Here is a 24,570-nt window from a genome sequence, read left to right as displayed (position 1 = left end):
TATACACACATGCGGCAATACATGCACCTCCCTACACAAAGACACAGTCGCTTACACACATAAAATGTGTGCATGCACACACTTGCCTACACAGAGACACCCAGCTGGGAAGGGAGGAGGGTGGGCTGGAGGGGAAAAGACGGGGTGGGGGTAGAGGAGAGAGGATGGGGAGGGAAAGAGGCCAAGGACGAGAGCAGGGTGGGGGGGGAGAGGGAGCAGTGAAGGAGAGAGGAGGGGTCTATGTGGGGTGGATGGGGATGCAGTGGGAGGCACAAGGCTACAGGTACATGAGGATGTGGGGGGCACATGGGTGCATAGGGACATAATGGGAGTGCAGCAGTGTATGGAGGTGAAAGGGATGCAGGGGTGTGGGTGTGGCAGCTCTGGGAGGTGGAGAGGATGGGTGGGAGAGTACTGTAAGGGGTACAGGGCTGGGATCGGTAAGTGTGGGGGGCAGGATGGGATGGGACGGGGAAGGATGCAGTGAGGGGAATGGGGAGAGCAGGGGGCTTGGGACGGGGAGGGATGTAGTGATTGGGGTGCAGGGGGTGGGACAGGGAGGGATGCAGTGAGGGGAATGGGGTTGCAGTCCCATTCCCAGCACTCTAAGACAGGGATACACATACCTCCAACTCCTGGGTGCTGGCGATGGGGCAACAGACTGCGATTTGCCACAGGGCATGCACTGCAGCTCGAGCTCAGCCACACGAGGAGCGTGAGGAGAAGAGGGCCGGACAGCAGCGGGAGAGGCGCATGGCACGCGACCCCTCAACAGCCACCTGCTGAGCGCTCGTGAGTCTCGCTAGATCCTCCCCTGCCCTGACCCAGCCACTGGGAGTTGTGCCGGCGGGCGGGGCAGCACACGGACCCCCTTTGGCAGCCTCTAAAGCTGGGAGCCGGACATGCCGGCTGCTTCCCGACCCAGGAACTGCACGGCGCAGCAGCTAGCCGGGAGCCTGTCAGCCCCGCTGCATGGCACCGCAATCCGGACAGTCAATGGCCTGGTCAGCAGTGCTGACCGGAGTCCCAGGATCCCTTTTCGAGCGGATGTTCCTGTCCAAAACCAGACACCTGGTCCCTTATGTATATTGAATATTCATAGCAAGCAGATTTTCCTTGCACTGTTTTTGAATTGCCACAGAGTCTAACAGCTGGTCAGCATCACATCCCTTTGTGTTCTTGTTATTTGCTGTGTCACATCATAGCTGATGAACTTATGTGTCAAGTCAGAAATGAAGTAGAAAAAGCAACTCACCTAACCTAATTTTCATTTAAACAAACAAACAAAAACAAAAAAACTCAACCCTAAAACAACAACAAAGGAAAAGTAACCTGGTAAATCTTTGAGTTGGTTGTTGGTTGTTCCCATACAAAATGGGAAATGACTGCCTTAATTTCTGTAGAAGAGCAGCTCTTCACACTAATTAATGTCCATCTTCTGTATGGAGATTCATGCAGTCACAGAGGCTCGCAATACAACCACTCAAATATTACATTACAATATGGAACACAGATAATACAAGTAAGATTAATGCATGCAGCAAATCACAAGCATTCAATAGAATATAAACACTAAACATTTTCTTATAATACTAATACCTATTTGATCAAAATTAACCCACAAGTGAGCCAGACAGATTCCAGCTATGTATCTATCATCGTCCAGTTGAGATATGAGGACCTTGGCATAAGCTGGCTCCTAGCCTGCCAGCATCACCATTTCTTCTCAAGCATCGAGCACTGGCCGCTGTCAGAAGACAGGATACTGGGATAGATGGACAAATGGTCTGAACCAGTATTGCCATTCTTATGTTTTTTATGTTTTTATAAACGAGTTTAGGCAGAAAGTTACAACATTACATTTGTTCAAAGCTCTTATCCATTTTACGTCTCTTTTTGAGACAGGGATTTCTTTCTTCTTAAGGTGAGCATTAAAAAAAGAAACAGCTTCAGTATCTATGCATGTTCTGGACTGCATTTTCTCAGTGTAAGTATTTTAAAAGGCACGTTAGAGCACTGCAAGTAACAAGATGCCTATATTCCACCATGAGGCATTATTCTCCAATACTTCAGTGATCGGCCAATTATTCGGTGCACTAATATGTATCCTATAAACTAAATACATTTAGAAGTCATAACAAGTGTAAAATAAAAATAATATAAGAAAACAATTCAGAAGCAGGGGATTAAATCTTTCCTTGGAAAACATTTTGATATAATCTTCCTACAAACTGCCAGCTGCCCAGTGAACGTAAAATTGTTTGGATAATTTCAAGAAAAAATTAAATGCATTCTTTTTAATAACACTTTATGAAAGGAATAATTACTTGAGATGTAATAACCACTTATTCCATCTCAATTAGCTACTTGAATCCATCATGCAGGTCCCTCGGTATTCGAGATTATATAAATTTTGAGTCATCTCAGAAGGATTAGAGAGTTTCATATTTAATACAGTCCTTTGTGCTTGTAATGTTGTCCCTGCCGGGTTTTTTACTGAATGACGGAGCAAATTGTGAAGAACTTAAGGATGACATAATTTTCTGGAGATGGCATTTTGATAGGAGTCTTGCACAGAGGACTTAATTATTATCTTGAATAATCGTTGTTCTAATGAGAGTTGTTTAAAATGACAGCACACTCCCTACCCACAAGGCCAGAACCAAGTAGGAGGACGACAGTAAATCCCCTTTCAACTTGATGAAATGCAGGAAAATATGATGTTTACGTTAGCAGCCCACAAGTCACTACTTTCACATCTCAAACAGTGGGAGGTATTCCCTATTTCCAGACTGCCATTTATCTTCTACATTACCACCATCAACACTACTCACAATCATGATTATCAATTTAATACCTTGGCTAATTTGAATCCAGAATAATATTTGTTTTCATAAATCTATTCTCCATTGGTAAAAAGAGCTAATGCCACAGAGTTTCAAATATAGCACTATTAATGGAAGACAGAATACTGAGAAGCAGACGTCCTCTAGAAAATTACCACAATCTGCAATTGCCTGTGTTAGTCCTCACTGTTGGTAAGTGGTGATTAACACCCCGCTGGCTGCAGCTGTACTTCTCGATATAGCTTTTCTGAGTAGGAGGATGTACAAAGAGCACCTCATTACTATGTCGTTCAAGCTGTAAAGCATGGAATAATGTGAAATAAACCCTTTAAACAAAAGGTCATAGACCAGAGTATGTTGGCATAAACATTTGCTCAGACTTTTCTTCTCATAACACTACAAAGATAAGTGATTTGTTTCATTTTCCTCTATCTCCTATAGGTGGAGGTCACACTGCTGAATATTACTAACTCTCAGCCATCCCAACACATTTTTATATAATTCCTGAAATAAAACAAAGGAGCTTTTTGATGGTTTGCATCACAGAATTCTTGCTGACACAGCAGAGCACACCCTTCTATCCACAAGATGCTCTATTCCCACAGTCTGCGACCCAGGGAGGTGGAGCACTGGTTCAAAAGCAGAACAGTTTGTTCAAATGAAAATCCTTCCAGTATGTACTATTAAATCTGTGAGTATAGACACAAACATTTGGGCATCTTTGTAACCTATAAATTCCCAGAAACAAAGGCTTCTCATGGGAGCTGACAGAAATACTGTCTGACATGGTGCATACATTCACAAGGGTCACTGTCTTAGTGGATTTCAATGTCCATATGGACCATACTTCTGATTGGATAGGAGATTTGAGGCCATCTTAATTCTCTACTTTTGGTTCCTGCAGTAATACGTCCACCACATACATATACACACAGAGGAAGGTTTCTAACCATCAGAGGACTGAAGTCATGTAACTGCTTCCCAACAGGAGCTGTGGGGGCAAACAACTTAATTAGTTTTAAGAGAGAGCTGGACAAGCTTATGAGTGCAGTTGTATGAGGGGGTTGCTTGTGATGGTAGGGAGCAGGGCTCAGCAGCCCACTCTTGGCTTATGTCTTAAGTTTCCAAAAGCTAATTCTTCAAGGTTTCAGCTAGCCACCTACTGGGATAAGGAAGGGATATTTCTCTCCCCCCCCCCACCGTCCAAGGCATTCTGGGTTTTTTTTAATTGCCTTCCTCAGAAGCATCAGGGATGGCCACGGCTGGAGATGGGACCATGGATGGGGTGGGCCAGAGCTCTAAGGTGGCACCAGGCATATTCTCTCTTGGATGCTAGGCTGGCTGGTTCTGGCTCATATGCTCAGGGTTTAACTGATCACTACATGGGGGGTTGGGAAGAAATTTCCCCCCAGATCAGATTGGCAGTGACCTTGGGGGTTTTCTCCTTCTTTTACAGCACATTTTCGAGCAGGTCACTTGCCAGGATTATTGGGGTATACCTCACATAATCATTTCCCTGCCATTGTAGGGGCCTCAACACAGCCATGCCTTGGTCCCTCCTATTCTCTGTCTGTGGCACATAATAGTCTAGTCTCCTCTGGGTTATAATATGTCACTACCAAGAAAGAGGCAAAGAGAGCCTAACTCCCCTTTGCCGTAGGAGCAGTAAAGTGACACCCCACAGAACACTTCCAGAACATAAATCATTTTGTGCGTGCAGGTTGCTTGCACTCACCCCCGGAACACATCACCTCTCACTGCAAGGAATTAGCCTCTCCTTTCATGGACAAGATCATGCACCTCCAGTATGGCCATACAGGCGACCTAAAACAACAAACCAGGAAGAGGACTCGAAAAACAATGTTCTCTCCTTCCAAGAACTTGTCTCATTCAAGTAAAAGTCATGGAAGCATTGATGGCGATGTGGGTCAGCACATATTGCTCTCACCCTTTTCCTGGTGGATAGTAAGGGGGTAGACAACATCTGGAAATCTATCATCAGTGCTAAATCATGCAGTTCGCCAACCATTATTTAACAAACCATTGCTCAGTACTACTACAGTTCAGTCTACAACATGCCATTTCTGTGGAGGTTAATTGAGATGCTAGCAGTAAATAGCCACCAGTATCACCTGTCAATATCCTGGATCCTTCTCATTCAAGTTTCAAGCTCTAAGCTTATAGAAACTTTAAAATTTTAAGAATAACTGAAAACATATTAATATCAAGTAATTGAACTGTGCACCAACATTGGGTGGACTAGTATTAAATAGTGTTACAGTAGGTGACAGCCTTAGGGCTGGTCTTCACTACAAGGAGATGGATGCTGCTGCAATTGATGCAGCAGGGATCGATTTAGTGGGTCTAATGAAGACCCACTAAATTGATGGCAGAATGGCCAGAAGACTCCATCTCATCATATCAGACTCAGACCTGGCCCTATTGACCCACATATTTGTGATTGCTAGGCACATCTGTGAAAGAAGCTACACACTCTCCAACTAGCACAAAACAGAGCAGCCCATCTACTTGGATTCTCAGGCTGCTGTGGACCCAACACTTGGGTAAGTTCTCACTCTGCACTGGCTACTCATTGAATGCATAGCGTAATTCAGGGTCTCTGCACCTGATTCTTGAAGGTCTCTCCACGGGATTGTCCCTGATTACCCGAGACATCACCTCTTCCTTCATAACGTTGGCCTCCCATGACAGCCGCATTCCACTAGAATGATGAAAATACCATCTGAGAGTCAGAAGCTTTGTTACTCCAAAAATAGATTAAGGGTACCCCCAGAATAGCCCACCTATTGCCCCCTCCTGGGTTTACCAAGGGTTCCCTCAAAAACAGCCTACCTGTTATAACCACAGCAATCTGTTCTCATCAGGAAGGGGTCTCCAGTGTGGCTAAGGAAATACTTGGAGGACACCCAAGTATTAGGGGCACCCAAGCATGAGGTTACATCCTTGACCATCTTGAACCCAATGATCCTTTAATTCTTTAGAACATCCCTGACAACAAGTTCCACAGGTTGACTCTGCATTGGGTGAAATACTTCTTTATGTTTGTTTTAAACCTACTGCCTATTAATTTTATTGGGTGATCCATGGTTTGTGTGTTATGTGAAGGGGTAAATAACGCTTCCCTATTCATGTTTTCCACCATTCATGATTTTATAGACGTCTATCATATCCCCCCTTAGTTATATCTTTTCTAAACTAAACAGTGTGTCTTTTTAGTCTCTCCTCATTGTGACAAAGCTCTGTCCTTGCCTCCATGGGTCCCGCGTTTCCTAGCGGATTTCGCTAGCCTCAGAGGCTCACTGTGACCCTCCACGTAACCTTCTTTCTCTAGAGACAAGGGTCACAGTCTACTGAGCCGTTTTCATCATAAGCCAGCAAGGGAGGTGAGGAGAAGTTATCGTTCCTTGCACAGTCTCTGTTGTCTCCCAGTGTCAGTGATTAATCAGGGGGCAAAGGTGGGGGGGGGGCCCGGGCCCACCCTCTACTCCGGGCTCCAGCCCAGGGCCCTAATAGTATCAGCTATGGTAGCTGACCTTTTAGAAACATGACATGTACAATTCCCTGGGCTACTTCCCCCACAGCAGCCCTCACTTCCTCAAGCTCCACTTCATGCTTACCTCAGGACCTCCTTCCTTGTGCCTGATATGGTGTGTACTACTCAGCCTCTCCAACAGCGCAACTTCCTCCCACAGCTCCTGACATGCACACCCACCTGACTGACTGGGAGGCTTTTAACTAGTTTCAGCCAGGCCCTGATTGGCTTCAGGTGTCCCAATCAACCTAGCATTCTCCCTGCCTTCTGGAAAGTTCTTAATTGGACCCAGGTGTCTTAATTGACTTGGAGCAGCTTCCATTTCACTTAACCTGGTACCAGAGATTTGTTTAGCCTGGAGCTAATATATCTATCTCCCGATACTTTTCTATAGCCATCTGGCCTTGCCCCATCACATATCCCCCCTCGTCCCCCGCTCAACACCATAGAGTTGGGCAACTTGGGACGCCAGGCAGTATGCTCGTGACAGATCATCAGCGTTGCCATGGTGGCATCCAGCCCTGTGCCGTATGTGGAACTGGAATGGTTGGAGGGATAAGAACCACCTGGTGACTCCTGCATTCTTTTCCTTATTCCACTGCATCCACGGGAGGGGTGCATGGTCCGTCACAAGAGTAAATCGCCGGCCTAAGAGGTAATAACGCAGTGTCTCCATAGCCCATTTGACAGCAAGGCATTCTCTCTCGGCTACTGCGTATTTCTGTTCTCTTGGGAGAAGCTTTCTGTTTAGGTAGAGGATCGGGTGTTTCTCTTCTCCCACCATTTGCGACAAAACTGCTCCCAACCCTACCTCGGAAGCGTCTGTTTGTAAAATAAATTCCCTGTTAAAGTACGGGACTATGAGTACGGGGTCATTACAGAGGGCCGTCTGAAGGTCTGTAAATGCCCCCTCTGCTGCGTCGGTCCACTTTACCGTGTCTGGACCTTGGGCCTTCACCAGGTCCGTTAGGGGACTTGCCCTAGTGGCGAAGTGGGGAATAAACCGTCGGTAGTAGCCTACCATGCCTAGGAACGCACGGATCTGCTTCTTTCAGGTCGGCCGGGGCCAGTTTTGAATTGCCCTCTAGCTTATTCGTTTGGGGCTTCACTATGCCCCTTTCCACAATACATCCCAGGTACCTAGCCTCTGCTAGCCCTATGGTGCATTTAGCGGGATTAGCAGTGAGGCCAGCCCACCTTAAGGTGCGCAGAACTGCCTCAACTTTCTCCAAGTGGGTTCCCCAGTCTGGCCTATAGATGGTGACATCACCTAGGTATGCAGCTGCATAACTAGTATGGGGGCGCAACAGCTTATCCATGAGGCGCTGGAATGTGGCTGGGGCCCCATGTAGCCCAAAAGGGAGGACGGTGTACTGGAATAGCCCATGCGGGGTGGATAATGCTGTCTTTTCTTTAGTTTCTTTGGTCAGAGGAATCTGCCAGTACCCTTTTGTCAGATCCATTGTAGTCAAGAATCGGGCACTACCCAGTCGGTCAACCAGTTCGTCGATGCGTGGTATGGGATATGCATCAAACTGGGATATTTCATTCAGTCGGCGAAAGTCATTACAGAAGCTCATTGTACCATCAGGTTTAGGCACCAGAACAATTGGACTGGACCACTGACTGTAAGATTCTTCAATAACCCTGTATTCTAACATTTTCTTTATTTTGGCCTTGATTTCTTCTCTTTTGGCTGCTGGGATTCGGTAGGGTCTCAATGTTTCCTTGGCTTCAGGGATCGTTCGGATATGGTGATAGGTCTCAGTCATCCGCCCTGGTTTTGTAGAGAACACATCTCTGTTGCGATTAATCATGTCGGCTGCCTTGATCTTTTGGATCGGCGTCAAGTCGGATGATATCCTCACTTGCTCGTGTAAGTTATCCTCCTGGGGAAGGGTCTCCTGCATGACTAAGCATGCCTCTCGGTCGTGCCAAGGTTTTAGAAGATTGATGTGGTAAATTTGCTCCAATTTCCGGCGGCCTGGCTGCCGCACCTTATAGGTCACCTCTCCCACGGCTTCGATTATTTCGTAGGGTCCCTGCCACTGGGCCAACAGTTTACTTTCTGCTGTGGGCACCAGTACCATCCCCTGGTTGGAACCGTCGAAGCTTCGCTTGGTGGTTATAATGGGTTCGTTGGGTCTCCTGTGCTCTCTCCAAGTGCTCCCGTACAATGGGCGTAACTCGGGCTATCCGATCTCTCATCTGCAGTACATGCTCAACTATGTTCCTTCCGGGATTTGGCTCCTCTTCCCAGACTTCTCTGGCTATATCCAATATGCCCCGAGGGTGGCGCCCATATACTAGTTCGAATGGAGAGAAACCTCTGGAGGCTTGCGGAACCTCCGGGATGGCGAACATGAGGTAAGGCAATAGGGTATCCCAATCTTTCCCATCCCGGCTCACCACTTTCCTGATCATGGCCTTGAGGGTCCTATTGAGCCTTTCCACAAGGCCATCTGTTTGCGGGTGGTATACAGAGGTCCGTAGGGCTTGTACATGGAGCAGTGAACAGAGATCTTTCATCAACTTGGACATGAAAGGTGTCCCTTGATCAGTCAGTCCCTTGGGTAGCCCAACCCGGGCAAAGATCTGTACTAGCTCCTTAGCTATTGTCTTGGAAGCTGTGTTGCGCAGGGGAACAGCTTTCGGGTACCGGGTTGCATAGTCCAGTACAACAAGCACGTGTTGGTGGCCCCGAGCTGTCTTCTCTAGGGGCCCTACCAGATCCATGGCTATCCGTTCGAAAGGAACCTCTATTATTGGAAGAGGTATCAAAGGAGCCCGCAAGTGCGGGCGGGGGCTATGTAACTGACACTCTGGACAAGAGGTGCAGTATCGCCGGACATCTTCATGTACTCCTGGCCAGAAGAACCTCTGCAGGATCCATGCCTGGGTTTTCTCTACCCCTAGGTGTCCTCCAAACAGGTGACTGTGGGCGAGACTCAATATGGCTTTTTGATGATTTCGTGGCATCAGAAGTTGTTGTATCTCTTGCTCCTGCATTTGCACCACACGGTACAGGAGATCTTTCTTCACTATAAAGTAAGGTCCGGGACCCCGGACCTTCCCATCCACGGTATCCCATCGATCTCGGCCACCTCTTTCCTGGCGTTATCATATCTGGGGGTCCTCCTCTTGGTCCCGCCCAAAAGTCTCTCTCCCGGGACTAACCTGCCCAAGCTCCCAGGGGCCGGCTTCTGCTTCTTCCAACAGCTTGCCGCCGTCATGGCTGGGGGCATCTTCTGGCTCACCTTCTGTGGTGGAAGTTTCTCTGTTGGCTGCTTGTGTCCATCTGCCTACTAAGGAGGTCTTCTGGCCCTGGGTCAGGATCCGGGCTCCCAAGGCCTTCGCAGCCTTCCTCTCTTTTTTTGTCTTCTGGGTCTTTCGGGGGGCTGAGAACAGATCCTGAGAAATCTCAGCGAACATTGGGGGTTGACATACCCCTGGTAACGAATTGCTGTCCTCAGGGTCCCCACCTCCCTCCAGCCTCTCCGGGGGGAGTAAATTATCAAACCCTGTATAGTCCCTCCCAATGACTACAGGATATGGACGTTTAGGAACTATGCCCACGGTCACCTCAATGGGGTTTCCCTGAACCCTATCTCCACTGGGATGGTGGGGTAATGGCTCACGGCCCCATGCACGCACGTCACTGCTACGCATTTGGCTTGTAGCAGCTGACTATTTTTTACCAGCTTACCAAATATGAGGGTGATAGCACTCCCAGAGTCCACAAGCGCTGTAGTCTCTGCTCCATTTATCCTCACTGGCCTGATGTAATTATGCAGGGCTAATGCTACCCCTGCGAGGTGGATAAGGGAGCATGGGACCTCCCAATCCCCCAAGTTACATTGCATAGGCTCCTTGGTGCTGGGACACTGTGCTGCTATGTGTCCCCACTCCCCACATGCATAACATCTATAATTGCTTTTAATCACTCCCCTATCCTGGGGGCTAGGGGGTTTAGTCCCGGGGTTCCCCCCACTCAGGCCAATCCCTTCCTTCTGGGGTCCCCGCTGGTTTTCGCCCCCCCGCCCTTTTCCACCTAGGACTCCCCAGGGGTTTGGCTGCCCAAACTTCCAGGGTTGGGGTCGGGTGCTTGCTTCAAAAGGGGCCTTCCTTGGGTAGTTGGGTCAGTTCCCTGGCTGTCATCCGTCTTTCTACCAGTGTGACCATCTCGTCGTACATGGACGGATCGTTCTGGCCTACCCATTTGCGGAGATCTGGCGGCAGTCCCTGCATGTAATGGTCGATGACCAGGGTCTCCAAAATCTCCTCCGGCCTGCACACCTCGGGCTGTAACCGCTTCCGTGCGAGGTGTATGAGGTCAAATAGCTGGGACCTCGAGGGTTTGTTCTCCTGGTATTTCCACTCATGGAACCTCTGGGCCCTTACTGCTGCCGTTACCCCTGATCGTGCTAGGATCTCTGCCTTCAGACAGGTATAGTCAGTGGCATCCGTGGCAGGCAAGTCAAAGTAGGCCTTCTGGGCCTCTCCACACAAAAAAGGGGCGAGAATGCTGGCCCACTGCTCCTGGGGCCACGCCTCACGCTGAGCAGTCCTTGCGAGTGAGAAGAGATATGCCTCTATGTCATCTCCTGACGTCATCTTTGGCAGACAACCAGTGGCCCTCAGGGTTCACGTCCGTCGGATCCCCGGGCCTGGGTGGTGAGGATCTTCAGCTGGTCCACCACCTCTCTCAAGAGGGCATGATCTTGGGTTGCCTGGCTCATCAATAATTGATTGGTTTCCTGCTGTAGCCGCATAGACTCCTGTTGTGCCATTGCCTGAACCCGGGTGGCCTTCTGCTGGGCTGCCGTGGCTTGTACCAGAGCTCTTACCACCTCCTCCATTGTGGTACAAAGCAAACAAACAAAAACCAAAAAAAAAAAAACAAAAACAAAAAAACAAATAAAACCCCAGTGCACTTTTCTTTTAAACCTCTTTCTTCCGCCACACTGTGAACGAAATCCCACTGCTAACACCAGTTGTGACAAAGCTCTGTCCTTGTCTTCATGGGTCCCACATTTCCTGGCGGATTTCGCTAGCCTCAGAGGCTCACTGTGACCCTCCACGTAACCCTTCTTTCTCTAGAGACAAGGGTCACAGTCTACTGAGCCGTTTTCATCATAAGTCAGCAAGGGAAGTGAGGAGAAGTTATCCTTCCTTGCACAGTCTCTGTTGTCTCCCAGTCTCAGTGATTAATCAGGGGGCAAAGGTCGGGGGGGGGGGGAACCCAGGCCCACCCTCTACTCCGGGCTCCAGCCCGGGGCCCTAATAGTATCAGCTATGGTAGCTGACCTTTTAGAAACATGACATGTACAATTCCTGGGCTACTTCCCCCACAGCAGCCTTCAATTCCCCAAGCTCCACTTCGCCCTTACCTCAGGGCCTCCTTCCTTGTGCCTGATATGGTGTGTACTACTCAGCCTCTCCAACAGCGCAACTTCCTCCCATAGCTCCTGACATGCACACCCACCTGACTGACTGGGAGGCTTTTAACTAGTTTCAGCCAACCCCTGATTGGCTTCAGGTGTCCCAATCAACCTAGCATTCTCCCTGCCTTCTGGAAAGTTCTTAGTTGGCCCCAGGTGTCTTAATTGACCTGGAGCAGCTTCCATTTCACTTAACCTGGTACCAGGGATTTGTTTAGCCTGGAGCTAATATATCTATCTCCCACTAATTTTCTATAGCCATCTGGCCTTGCTCCGTCACATCATATATAATCTGTTCCAAAACCCTAATAATTTTTGTTGACCTTCTCTGTACTGTTTCCAATTTTAATCTTTTTTTGAGATGGGGCAACCAGAACTACACACAGTATTCAAAGCATCAGCAAAACATAGGTTTATAAGGCAGCATTATATTTTCTCTTTTCTCATGGTTCCTGACATTGTTAGCTTTTTTGACTGCTGCTGCACATTGAGCAGAAGTTTTCAGTGAACTATCCATGATTACTTCAAGATCTCTTTCTTGAGTGGTAACAGCTAATTGAGACCCCATCATTTTGTATGTCTGATGTATGAATAATTGGGATTATGTTTTCCAATATGCATTACTTTGCATTTATCAACATTGCATTTCATCTAGCATTTTGTTGCCCAGTCACCCAGTTTTATGAGATCCCTTTGGACTTATTTTGAGTAACTTAGTATCGCCTGCAACCTTTGGCACTTTACTGTCTACCCCCTTTTCCAGATCATTTATGAATATGTTGAACAGCACTGGTTCCAGTAAAGATCCTTGGGGGATGTCACTATTTACCTCTCTACCCTGTGAAAACCAACTGTTTATTCCCACCCTTTGTTTCCTGTCTTCCTAATCAGTTACTAATCCATTCAAGGACCTTCTGTGTTCCCATGACTACTAGTTTTGTTAAGAGCCTTTAGTGAGGGACCCTGTAAAAGGCTTTCTGAAAATCCAAGTACACTATATCGAATGGTTTCAGAGTAGCAGCCGTGTTAGTCTGTATTCGCAAAAAGAAAAGGAGTGCTAGTGGCACCTTAGAGACTAACCAATTTATTTGAGCATAAGCTTTCGTGAGCTAATCAAGGTCACTATAAAAGATTTTCATTCGATGCATCCGATGAAGTGAGCTCTAGCTCACGAAAGCTTATGCTCAAATAAATTGGTTAGTCTCTAAGGTGCCACAAGTACTCCTTTTCTTTTTGTGAATACAGACTAACACGGCTGCTACTCTGAAACCTATTACTGAACAGTTCTGTTACTCTTGGATCAGATCCTGTGCTCCACTTAGGACTGAATCAAGAACTGACTCTCCCCTTGTTGGTTCCAGGACTAGCTGCTCCAGAAAACAGTCATTTATGGCATCTTGAAATTTCTGCATCATGCCCTGAGACGATGTTTACCCAGTGAGTATGAGGATAGTTGAACTGCCCCATATTATTGTACTTTCTGTTTCGTAGCCTCTCTAACCTCCCTTGGCATTTCACAGTCACTTGTCACCCTCCTAGTCAAGTGGTCGATAGTATATTCCTACTGCTATACTCTATTATTCAAGCAAGAATTTCTATCCATAGAGATTCAATGGTACAGTTTGATCCACTGAAGATTTTTACCTTATTTGACTCTATGCTTTCTTTCACATATAGTGCCACTCCCCCACCAGCACAACCTACTTTGTCATTCCTATACACTTTGTCATTCCTTTACACTTTGCATCCTGTTATTACCATGTCCCGCTGATAAACCTCATTCCACCAACTTTTGGTGATGACTAGTATATCAATATCCTCGTTTAATACCAGGCACTTAAGTATTTAGACCCATCTTAGTATTTAGACCTCCAGCACTTGTACATTTGGTCAGTGTTTAGTTGCTTGACCTCATGTGTTATTTTTAAATGGCACTCTTGTACTTTAGACTGTTCCTCACTAGCTCTTACCTGTACATTACCAACTTCTTTTCTATCTGCTTTACTAGGATATAGAGTTGCCCCTTCATCCCTAAAGGATGTCTCTTCCCAAACTGTCTGCTCCTCTACACCTGTCAGTTTAAAAAAATCCTCTGCAACTTTTGATGTGAACACAGTAAAATGAGGACAGACATAATTCCATGCATAAGTGACAGGCTGCAACTTTTATTAAATTTTAACACAGGGTAGGGGCGCTACCTGCCCTCTATAACACTGATAGAGAGATATGCACAGCTGTTAGCTCCCCAGGTATTAATCACTTACTCTGGGTTTATTAATAAACAAAAGTTATTTTATTAAGTAAAAAAAGTAGGATTTAAGTTGTTTCAAGTAATAACAGACAGAACAAAGTAAGTTACCAAGCAAAATAAAACAAAGACATGCAAGTCTAAGCCTAATACATTAAGAAACTGATTACAGGTAATATCTCACCCTCAGAGATGTTCCAATAAGCTTCTTTCACAGACTAGACTCCTTCCGAGTCTGGGCCCAATCCTTTCCCTTGGTACAGTCCTTGTTAGTTCCAGTAGACATCTCAGGTGGTAAGCAGGGGTTCTCTCATGACTGACAGCCCCTTTTGTCCTGCTCCACCCCCTTTTATAGCTTTGACACAAGGCGGGAATCTTTTGTCTCTCTGGGTCCCCACCCCTCCTTCTAAATGGAAAAGTACCAGATTTAAGATGGATTTCATTATCGGGTGACATGGTCACATGTCACTGTAAGACCCCTAATCTCCATTCCCCATTGGCTGGCCCACACATATACAGGAAGGCTTTCAAGTAACTAAGGCCATTTACAACTGATTGTTTCTGGAGCACCCTTAATGGCCTCCACTTAATATGTTTACATCAGTGATACAAGTGTATATCTTATTCGCCTAACTCCAGATATAGAAATAATGCATGCAAACAAATAGAATGAACACACTTAGTAGATTACAAGCTTTCGAATGACACCCTACAAGAGGTATTTAGCATAATGCATATTCCAGTTATGTCACATTCATAGACATATTTCCATAAAGCATATGGAGTGCAACATCACAGGGATGTCTACACTGTAGCTGGGAACAAGCCTCCCAGCACAAGTGAAAAGACTCACACTAGCTCCATCAAGTTAACGCACTACAAATAACAATGTTGACATTGCGGCTCCGATAACAGCTCAGGCTCTCAAGACCACTTGGCCCATTGGTCTGAGCTTGGGGAGCAGCTCAGGCTAGCCACCCAAACAGCAACATCCACACTGCTATTTTTAGTGCATTAGCTTGAGCAGAGCTACCGCAAGTCTGTCTATCCAGGCTGAGAGTGTTGCTCCCAGCAGTAGTGTAGGCACTATAATTATGTCTACACCTTAATTCAGCTTTGTCACCAATAAATCCAAATTAAGAACTAAAGCAGCTTCCTACATCAGTTCTGAACTAAACGTAAATCCCAGGGTGAGGAGCCTGTGCAAGGTGTATTCCAATTTCCGCTCTATCATGCAACTTGGGAATGACACTGCTTCAGTTAAAACTGATGACTCTAATGTAACAATGAGATTGCCTATTTCCCTGGAGCCACTAGAGGTGATTCTGTGGATTACTATCCACTTGAACATGAGTTGAAACTATCATTCATTTTGTCTTTTTTTGAGGCAAAGAGGAAAGAAAGATTTTAATTAACCAGGTTTGTGATAAATATTTTTTAAAATAAAATGAATTTCTGAAAGGAAAATGACATACAAAAATGTTGACACTGACTGTCCAAAGCTATTTAATAATTGTCATTTCGGCCTTCTTGGTAATTTCCTAGTCATTCACTAAGTCTCAGTGGTACATTCTTGTGACTTCATTTCCAAAAGGAAATAAAATATCCCAACATCCAATTATCTTTTATATGTAGGGAAAACATTAATAAAGGGGTATTTGGTATTGATATTCAAAAATGTATTACAGGCAGTGGCCCCATAAGACAGCAGTCATCTGAGACATGCACCAATAAGTCTACCAACGCACATCTTATTGTGGCTTATTGCTGTACTAAAAAAAAAAAAAACCAAAAAAACAATGAACACACCCAAGAAATAGGAGAAAATCTGGAAATAATCATATGAAAAGCTACATACAGAAATTATGCACAATACTCAAAATATTCACAAAAGTCAAATAAAAGATTTTCTAAAAGAGCTGTATTCTACAGTGATGAGAGTGTGCCTCTCCATCACATCCTCTTGTGGCATGTTGTGGTCCTGTAGATGCACTGCACTCAAGTGTCCCTGGGATCTTTTCAAACTATTACTCAGACTAGGTTACTTCAACCCCTCTTTGCAGGGTCTGTTTTTTTCACAGTTCCACAATATAACCCTTTACAGGGTTGGTTTATTCACTCATTCTACACAGGTAACTTACTTCTTTAGACTCCCCAGTTCATGCCCTTTCTGGGTCCATGTCTACACTGCAATTAAACACCCACAGCTGGCTTGCGTAGGCTGACTTGGGCTCCCAGGGCTCAGGCAGCAAGTCTGTAAAACTGCGATGTAGTCATTTGGGCTTAGGCTGGAGCCTGGGACTCTCTGGAGTCCTGAAACCTGGGCTCCCACCCGAGCCTGAGTATCTACACCACAATTTTACAGTTCTGCAGCCTGAGCCCCACAAGTCAGCAGACACAGGCAAGCCATGTGTGTCTAACTGTAGTGCAGATATACCCTAGAAGTCCTGGTCAGCTTCCTCCACTGTTCACGAGGCTTCAGTCCTCCTCCTGGAGCTGGACTGTACTTCAGACAATCCCCTTGTCCCTCTCTGTAATACAGGAGCTTCCTAGCTCTCCTCCTTGGGTCTGGACTTAGACTTTAGGCCAGCTGTTGAGTCTCCGGCAGCTTCTCTTCCCAGCTGGCCCTTTTCCAAATCAGTCCTTCTATCTTCAGGCTATGAAGGCTCAGCGGCCAGACATTCTTCTGCTGGTGCCTTCTCCCTGTTAACTCAGGGCCCTACAGGAGCTTCCTTATACTCCCTGCAGCATCCAAGGGCTTTTGTGCACTATTGAGGGAGGAGGAAGCATTTATACTGCCCCCTTCTCCCACCTTATTTCTTCATTGGCTAGGTGAGAAGGACACCTTGCCCCAGCTGCTTTGCAAGGCTCCTGGCCCTGAGTCATTAAAGGAACAATGACAAAATCTCTTCTCCAATCACTATGTATTCCCAGGGCCAATTCCTCTCTAGCTCTATCCTCCTTAGGTCTATCTATCTATCTACCTATCTATCTAGTGGACCCTTAGAAGGACATGCTCTGAAGCAGGGTGGACTCAGCACTAGGTATTACTGCTTTTAAGGGGCAGACCGTTCTGTCATATCTACAGTATGGCAAGAAACAATACAAGGAATATTTGTTACCAAACTGGTAACATGGCCATTGGACTCTTTACTGTTATCTGAAGTGAGAATAGATAAGACATAAATTGCAGTATGTTACATAACTGTAGATCAGAGCTACTCAGCTGCTTTAACAAAAACGACGTAGATTATCATATTATGTTCATACTGCAATATGGATTCTTCATCAGGTTACTCTGCATAATATTTATTCATGCCCTATGACAGATACAATGACATGTTTTTTTTATAAAAAGAAAGTACTGTTCAGAAAGATTTTCATGTTCATTACCTTTCAAATATCCTTCTCTCAACCTCTCATTTTGTAGGAAAGACAACATTTAATATTTAAAATATATGTATATACTTTAATTTGTTTGATGAATGATGATATCTAGTATCCATTTTTGGATGCTATTCTCACTTGGCAATTGTCTTGATAACGTATCTACCACTTTGTCGCAATGAGATAAGCAATACATTTGTTATAGTAACTCAGGCCTGATTACTCCAGTTGATTTATGTAGTTCTCATCCTTCGGCTGAATTTGTAGCCTGTATCTTGCTCACTGGGGAACAAATATTATGCTTACAATAATGAAGGTAGTACAATAACTTCCAAGTGACTGACTGACTTCATGAACTGGAAAAACATTTTCCTATTTTTTTTAAACTAAAGGTCAGTAGCTTTACCCAGCTGCCATAACAGATTAATCAGACCTACTGTATATTTTTTAAAAAGTACATTTATGTACAAGAATCTCAGCAAGAACCCACTCACTGATTGGTGCTAATAAAAGGGCTTAGTTTGGATGCCCCCAAGCCTAAAAAGAAGAGGGAAACAGTGACAGAATGGTGCTGTGTAATTTATCATTGAGTAGCCATTGATTATGATGTATTGAGCTCTCCATGACACACTTGAGGGCACACTGGTAGGGCTCCTCGAAGATCAATTATTACACTAAAAAATGCCATTTTAAGGCACATTCATCACCCACTAATCAATAGCCTAAAAATGGTCTCCAGGACATACGATCCTTATAAGCATAGCTGCTAGGCTGTCTTCGATCACTTGTCACCCTCTGACTCAGTTCTTGTTACCAGCAACTACTGCACATGTTCCCACCTTCTGAAGGAATTTGGCTTTTACAGAAACAAACAAAAAACAGGCAAATACAGGAGCTGCATTAACTGTAGTCAAGATATTGAAGCACAATGAGTTTGTTCCATAACTTGTGTTACAAATGGGGCAAGACCTGAATGATTTTTGTTCTTTCACGAGGCTGAAAAATTCCATTCTATCGATCATATAGTTTTGCGTGCCACTGTCAATCAATTATGCGATTCAGACTTAAAGAAAAGTATCCTCTGCTCTGAATAACAGTAACCGGGACTAGTAGAGAAGGAAAGACAAACTAAATGTAAAGATTTGTTTCACTCCCCATGTACAGAGGAAAAGTGCAGTTAGGAATTTGCATCTCCTCCCCTGCCAGGGGAGCTTGACCAGCAAGGACACACACCCCTACAGGACAGGAGTTTTATACTGTGTGCAGGGCCCTGTAGGAGTCCCGGGGATGGAGACTGGCATGGAAGTGCCTTGAAAAGATGTCTCAAGGGTTTGCTAGCCCACTCACTGTGTGTGTCATGCTGGCCAGCTTGAGATCTGCTGATAGAGTGGGGACTGCACGTGACTTGCCTCATTGTAGCTGGGCTGCAGACAGGGTTCCTACCAACAGTGTGGATCGGGTTTATTGAGTAAACCTAAGGCTTCCTGAACCACACTGTGAATGGCTGCACTGAGTGACTCACAGTGGAGGGAGGCATAATATTCCCAGGCACTGTGAGGAAGGGCACTCACTAGTGGTCTCTGCTATGCTCTGTAAGGGTATATTGTAGCATGCTTCCCCCAACACAGCCTGATGCATGGAGGATGCCTACTCCGAGCCCATCATGAAATGACCCTTCTGGGCTATGCCGTACTAGCTGCCCAAAAGAGATGCTGTGGGTTTGTCCTGACCAAGGTCAAAAGATGTACCAGAAATTCAGATAAGCTCAGGCTACGGGGGGAAAAAAAAGGATCCAGTTTTGAATTAGTGATGCCCAAAACTTGGGCATGTTTGGATTCAAGGCTTTAGTTTGGGAAATTATAGAGATGGGGCCAAGCTGCACAGTTCAGATTCTTAAACCATTACTTCCCCAAATTTGGGTGTGTGTGTGTGTGTGTGCTTATATCCAAGCTTTTTATTGAGATCCATCTCTCATTTTATACTGGCATTTGCTATTGAGAAATGGTGTGTACATATATATGGTTCATATATACATATATTAAAAAGAGACAATTATAGCTCCTGCTGCACGAATAATTCCCATGCCAACAATATTGTAAAAATTAGCAGAAAATATCACAACTCACTCTAGGAGAATTACATTTCCTGTGGTTTGTTAAATATTTTTCCACCTCCCCTACCCCCAGTATAATCAATCACCTGTTCTTTATGAACTACACAGTGGTGTATATTTAAAGATACAAGAGAAAGTCACAGAGCAGCTTCAGCAAATGTGATGTCCTGGACAGGAAGTAAACATGGTGTCACTACTTTAAAAATAAATACATAAATAAAAAGCTTAGCCTCGCTTCACTGTTTACAACTAATGTAGTTATTATATTAAGCAACAGGACTTTTAATATCTAATTACAGTATTTATTCTCCCAAACAGACTTCAAAGTCATTATGAGAATCTGGTTAGTTGTTTCAGATGAGCAATTTAATGTTTAGGCTAAATAAATAGTGCTTATGGGATAATTATTTTGAATCTTATTTAGGAAAACAAAACTAAATCACATTTTAAATTTTCTAGCCTTTTGGATAGAACCAAAGCCAAGATCCAAACACAAAACATTGTGGAAGTTCCACTCTGGGCCTACAACTGGATTGTGCAGCTGGATCTTTGTGACTGTGCAGGCTGCCTGGAGTCCCACTGAAGTGGATAAGGCTTGGCATAGGTGCTTACAAGACTGGAACCTGGATGAAGATCCAAACTTTGCAGTTCATCTGTGCTGCAAAGAAAGTGCAACATGTGAGCTGAAGTTTGTTGGGGGAGTGGGGTTGGTGTAGAATGCGTAAAGTAAACATCATAGCATCTGCCTGGTTAAAGTCGCAAAACAGTTTTCATTACTGTCCCTGCTCTCCCTATTTTTTGGAAGCATAACTTTTCAGGCTGAAATTGCCCAGGTTTGAGCTCTGCCTGATGGAGAATTATTCAAGCTGATTTTGAGTGAGAAGAGAGCAAAAATCTATCTTTCCCCTTTCAAAATACTTACAGTTTACACAGCTGAAGTGTAAAAGTTGCAATCTGCCTTGCTGGGTATAAATGAATGGCCTTTTCCTGGAGGAAATTGGTTTTGATTTCACCAAGCAATACGCCTTTGAAAATCATACAACAGTATGCAAAGTATATTTTTGTGCTGACTCATTAAGTCCCTGATTCAAAGACCACTGAAATCAATGGAAAGACATGACTTCAATTGGCTTTGGATCAGACAGGAACATGCCTGATCCAAAGCCTGATCCAAACATGCCTAAGGAAGGTGCTGCGTGTTTCTGTAAGTTTGTGTAACTATGCCGTGAACTATCCTCAGAATGGCTCCCTCAATCCAGTCAAAGCACTTCAAAATTTTGAGGAATAGCCAGATTCCGGTAAAAAGGGATGATCCTTCTCCTGGTTTTCCCACCAGCCTAGGGTACTGGCGTAGGTCTAGGAGCCATGAGATCCCAAATTCTAAGCCCACCTCTTCTCTTAACTGGCCTTCACAAATCTTTTCATTTCATAAGCCTTATTTAGGGTACAATTCTGAAAGGTGCTGACCACTCTGCATCTGATGCAGCAAAGTACTTAAGCATCTGAATAGTCTCACTGGCTTCAATGGGTCAGTGTGCTTACAGTTAAGCATGTGCTTAAAGTGCCTTGACGGATCAAGACTCCAAGTTCTCAGTACTTTGCAAGTTAGAGCCCATGAGGAGACCTCATTCCTCTCTTAAAAAAAAAAAAAAGGTATGCTTCAGTAAAAGTGACCATACATGGATCGGAAGGAATGTACACTCTCTCCACAGACAGAGATGTAGAAATGTGAGGGTTTCAGGAAGTTTGTGAGGAATTTTATCCGTCTATGTGTTTTCCAACTTGATTAGAAAAATTTAAGGTTTTAAATTCTCTACATATATAATTTATCAAATTATGTGTAATCAAAATATTAAAAGTATAAACTAAAAGTTGTTAAACCTTGATCCTGTGAACATGCAAGTGCTTATCTTTAAGCATGTAAGCAGTATTTAAAAGTTAAGCATGTGCCTAAGTATCAGAGGGTGGCCGTGTTAGCCTGTGTCCACAGAAACAACGAGGAGTCCGGTGGCACCTTAAAGACTAAGTGTTTGCCAGATTCTTTTTTAACTGAGAAGATTTACAGTTGTGGTTTTCACTTTAACATAAATTAAGAAGCAATTTATTACCTGTCAAGGGAAATGTAGTTGTATTGCTAAATTACTGAAGAATAACAGAATTAATAAGATGTAAATTTGTGGTTTTCATGACAGACTTTATATGATTAGGGTCATAGTATTGCAATTTTCTCCTTTCAAATAGAGAACAATAATGTGGGGGAAATAAATACGTTTTCTCAGATTGTAATGACTCAACTCTTTTTGAATTCCTCTTTCCATAAAGGACCAGGATGAAAAGACATTGAAACACTGCACAGTATTGATCTTACCAAAAATGCAGAAATTGTCCAAAAATCATCTTTGGTCAAACTATTTTTTGAGTTATATCCTATAATCTACTGCAGCACACACATAAAATGAGTCAAATGCGTGCATTTGTCTGTAGGAAAAATGAGCTGGGGGGGGGGGAATCTTGGGAGCTGGTTACTCATCATTTTGCCTAGAAGATTTGACTAGCAGAGGGAAACCAGTTGGTCTAGACTGTTAAGTAGGCAAGAGCATAAAGGTTTTATTCCTGTTTCATTATACAGGTCAAAGACACAAAACAATACCATAGAATGCTTGAAAACAAAGCCTGATGAATTATGTGATGTCAAGGTTTCTTGGACAATGATTCTAACAGCTTGGCTCACAACACGATTCTATTCACACACACAAAAGGTTCATTTAATTTTTGCTCCAGTCTGAGATAATTGTCCAAACTAAAAGAAGAAAAATGAAAAAACCTTATGTGCTGCAAGAAAAGTTAAGGACAAGGTAATTTATATTAGGACTAATTTCCCCATCCATTTCTCCATCTTTTTATACACATTAGAGAAAGGAAAGGCTTGTGAGTTGATGGCATTGAGATGGATAAAAGAGAATGTCAGAGTAGAGATACATAATGTAGGTCTTAACTTCATACCTGGCACTACCACAGTGCTGAAGGATTAGAATACTGTCAAGTATCAAGACATGGCTTTGATGTGCTGGATTTGGGGCAAGGAACAATTTCAACTGACGCAATGTGGTTGAATGAATACATTTTTCTAGATACTTACACTGTGTTCAGCACCATGATATCTAAGTGCACAACATATTTGTCTTCAATTTACTCATGGAGAAACTAAGGTACAGAGTCATCAAGAGATTTGCCTAACATCACACAGTGAGTCAATAGTGGAATGGGAATTAGGCCTCAAATCTCCTGACTCGTAGGTCCTGGGTTTACCCCTTACATCATGTTACCTGCCTAGACATCAGCCTGATCAGTATTTCTTGTTTTTGCCTAGATTGAAGAGCCAGTCTTATTCAATCAGGGCTATGATTGATGGAGGCCTTGACTGGTTACTTTGAGAGCTGAGGAATCAAGACATGAACTGATTGTGATTATCAGTCAAGTGAGCTCTTCTTCATGCAGGCCTAGCTCAGTGCAGGGGTGCCTCACTCAACAAGAATGCTGCATCAAGCACCACCAGACAAGTGGATCAAGACTCGGAGGTTGTAAAGCTTCATTGCATTATGGTGACACCACTCACCCAGCCAAGCTGACTGCCTCAACATTGTCAGTCAAGGAACAGCTTTTTGAGCCTATATCAATGGGCCTGTAACGATGAAGGCAATAATAATACAGAATAAAGATGACCAGTTATGACAACTATGGATTGCCTGAGGTCAAATTATTCAAGGATTCCAGCTCAGCTTCTGCCAATGGAGCCAAAACTGAAGCACTCAGATAGCCGGCACTGTGAGGTTCAGTGCTTGGAAGCCCTGACTGACCCAAGATGTGATGTTGCAAAGCAACCTGGCTCATCATTAACAAAAAATACTGAGAACACTGGGGGCTAAAGAGGTTAGGAAAGAATGCTAAATCTGTGAGTAAGAGGAGAGAGTTGAGGAGGTATCAAAGAGGATGAGGCTCCCATATTATTTGACATACTTGGCTACAGCATCTTTCACAGATGGCAGGCAAAATGGAACTAGTGGTAGGCACAACAGGAGTTGCCAATATTCTATGGTCTCTGCCAGAACAAAGACATGTAGAATTTTGAGCCTGGGGAGCTTCCTCCTGCCTGATTTCAGAGATACGGACCCAAAAGCAGTGATCTGTTATGATGGGGTACCTTTCAGGGAAAGAAAAAGAAACACAAGGAGATCACACAACTGTATACAAGCCAATGGAGTGCTTTCTGCATGACACATTTAGACTTCCAAAATCTTTGAAAATGTTGATGATTGAAAAAGGAGCTGAAACAAAATGTTCTTGATGGTAGATAATCTTCCTTACCATTGCTAAGATATGTTTTTCTGACCTTTACTGAATGAAAAATTTTATCTTAGAAGCTCATTTTACTTTCCCGTTTTAAATAATGAAACTTATGTATCTTATTTAAAATTGGGAGAGCAGAAAAATACATATCTATCATGAGGGAAAAGATGGAGAAAGCACCAAGACACATTTATTATTTCTATAAAATATTCAAGTACAATTTGTAAGGAAGTTGCTATTGCCTTCCTTGGTACTTTTAAAGAGAGTTTGTTTGCTTCTAAATATTTGCGCCAACTAAAGAAAAGAAAAACAAAAAGGCAAAAGTTTGTGAGGAGGAATACCATAGTATAAAGAGTAGCCTTTCTTTGAGTGGCAGCATGGCACAACTTCATACTGAATGAGTAACTTATCTTTGGGGTGAACACTGAATCTGGTAACACTTCACACTCTCTGGGAACAGATTCTAGGTTATAAATATTCTATTTGCCTTTTTTCTTTTTCTGCAGTTTATTAAGACAGCATCACTAGCTGTGCTCTAAAGTCAAGTCAAGTGAATATAAAACCCAATTAAGAATCCTTGATACAAGCAGACAGGCATGTAAATAAAATACAACTGCGTTAACCCTGATGCATAT

The 24,570-nt window shown here is 44.1% G+C and overlaps 1 protein-coding gene across 1 annotated transcript in view; it reads right to left on the bottom strand.

The window, feature by feature from the left end:
- HS6ST3 (heparan sulfate 6-O-sulfotransferase 3) overlaps positions 1-24,570 on the bottom strand; it is a 537,712-nt gene that overhangs the window by 48,618 nt on the left and 464,524 nt on the right. The window lies entirely within an intron of this gene.

The sequence above is a fragment of the Chelonia mydas genome, chromosome 1, assembly GCF_015237465.2.
Source record: "Chelonia mydas isolate rCheMyd1 chromosome 1, rCheMyd1.pri.v2, whole genome shotgun sequence".
NCBI classification, from domain to species: Eukaryota; Metazoa; Chordata; order Testudines; family Cheloniidae; genus Chelonia; species Chelonia mydas.
The sequence above is the reverse complement of the archived record's forward strand: the minus strand, read 5'-3'. Positions and strand labels throughout refer to the sequence as shown.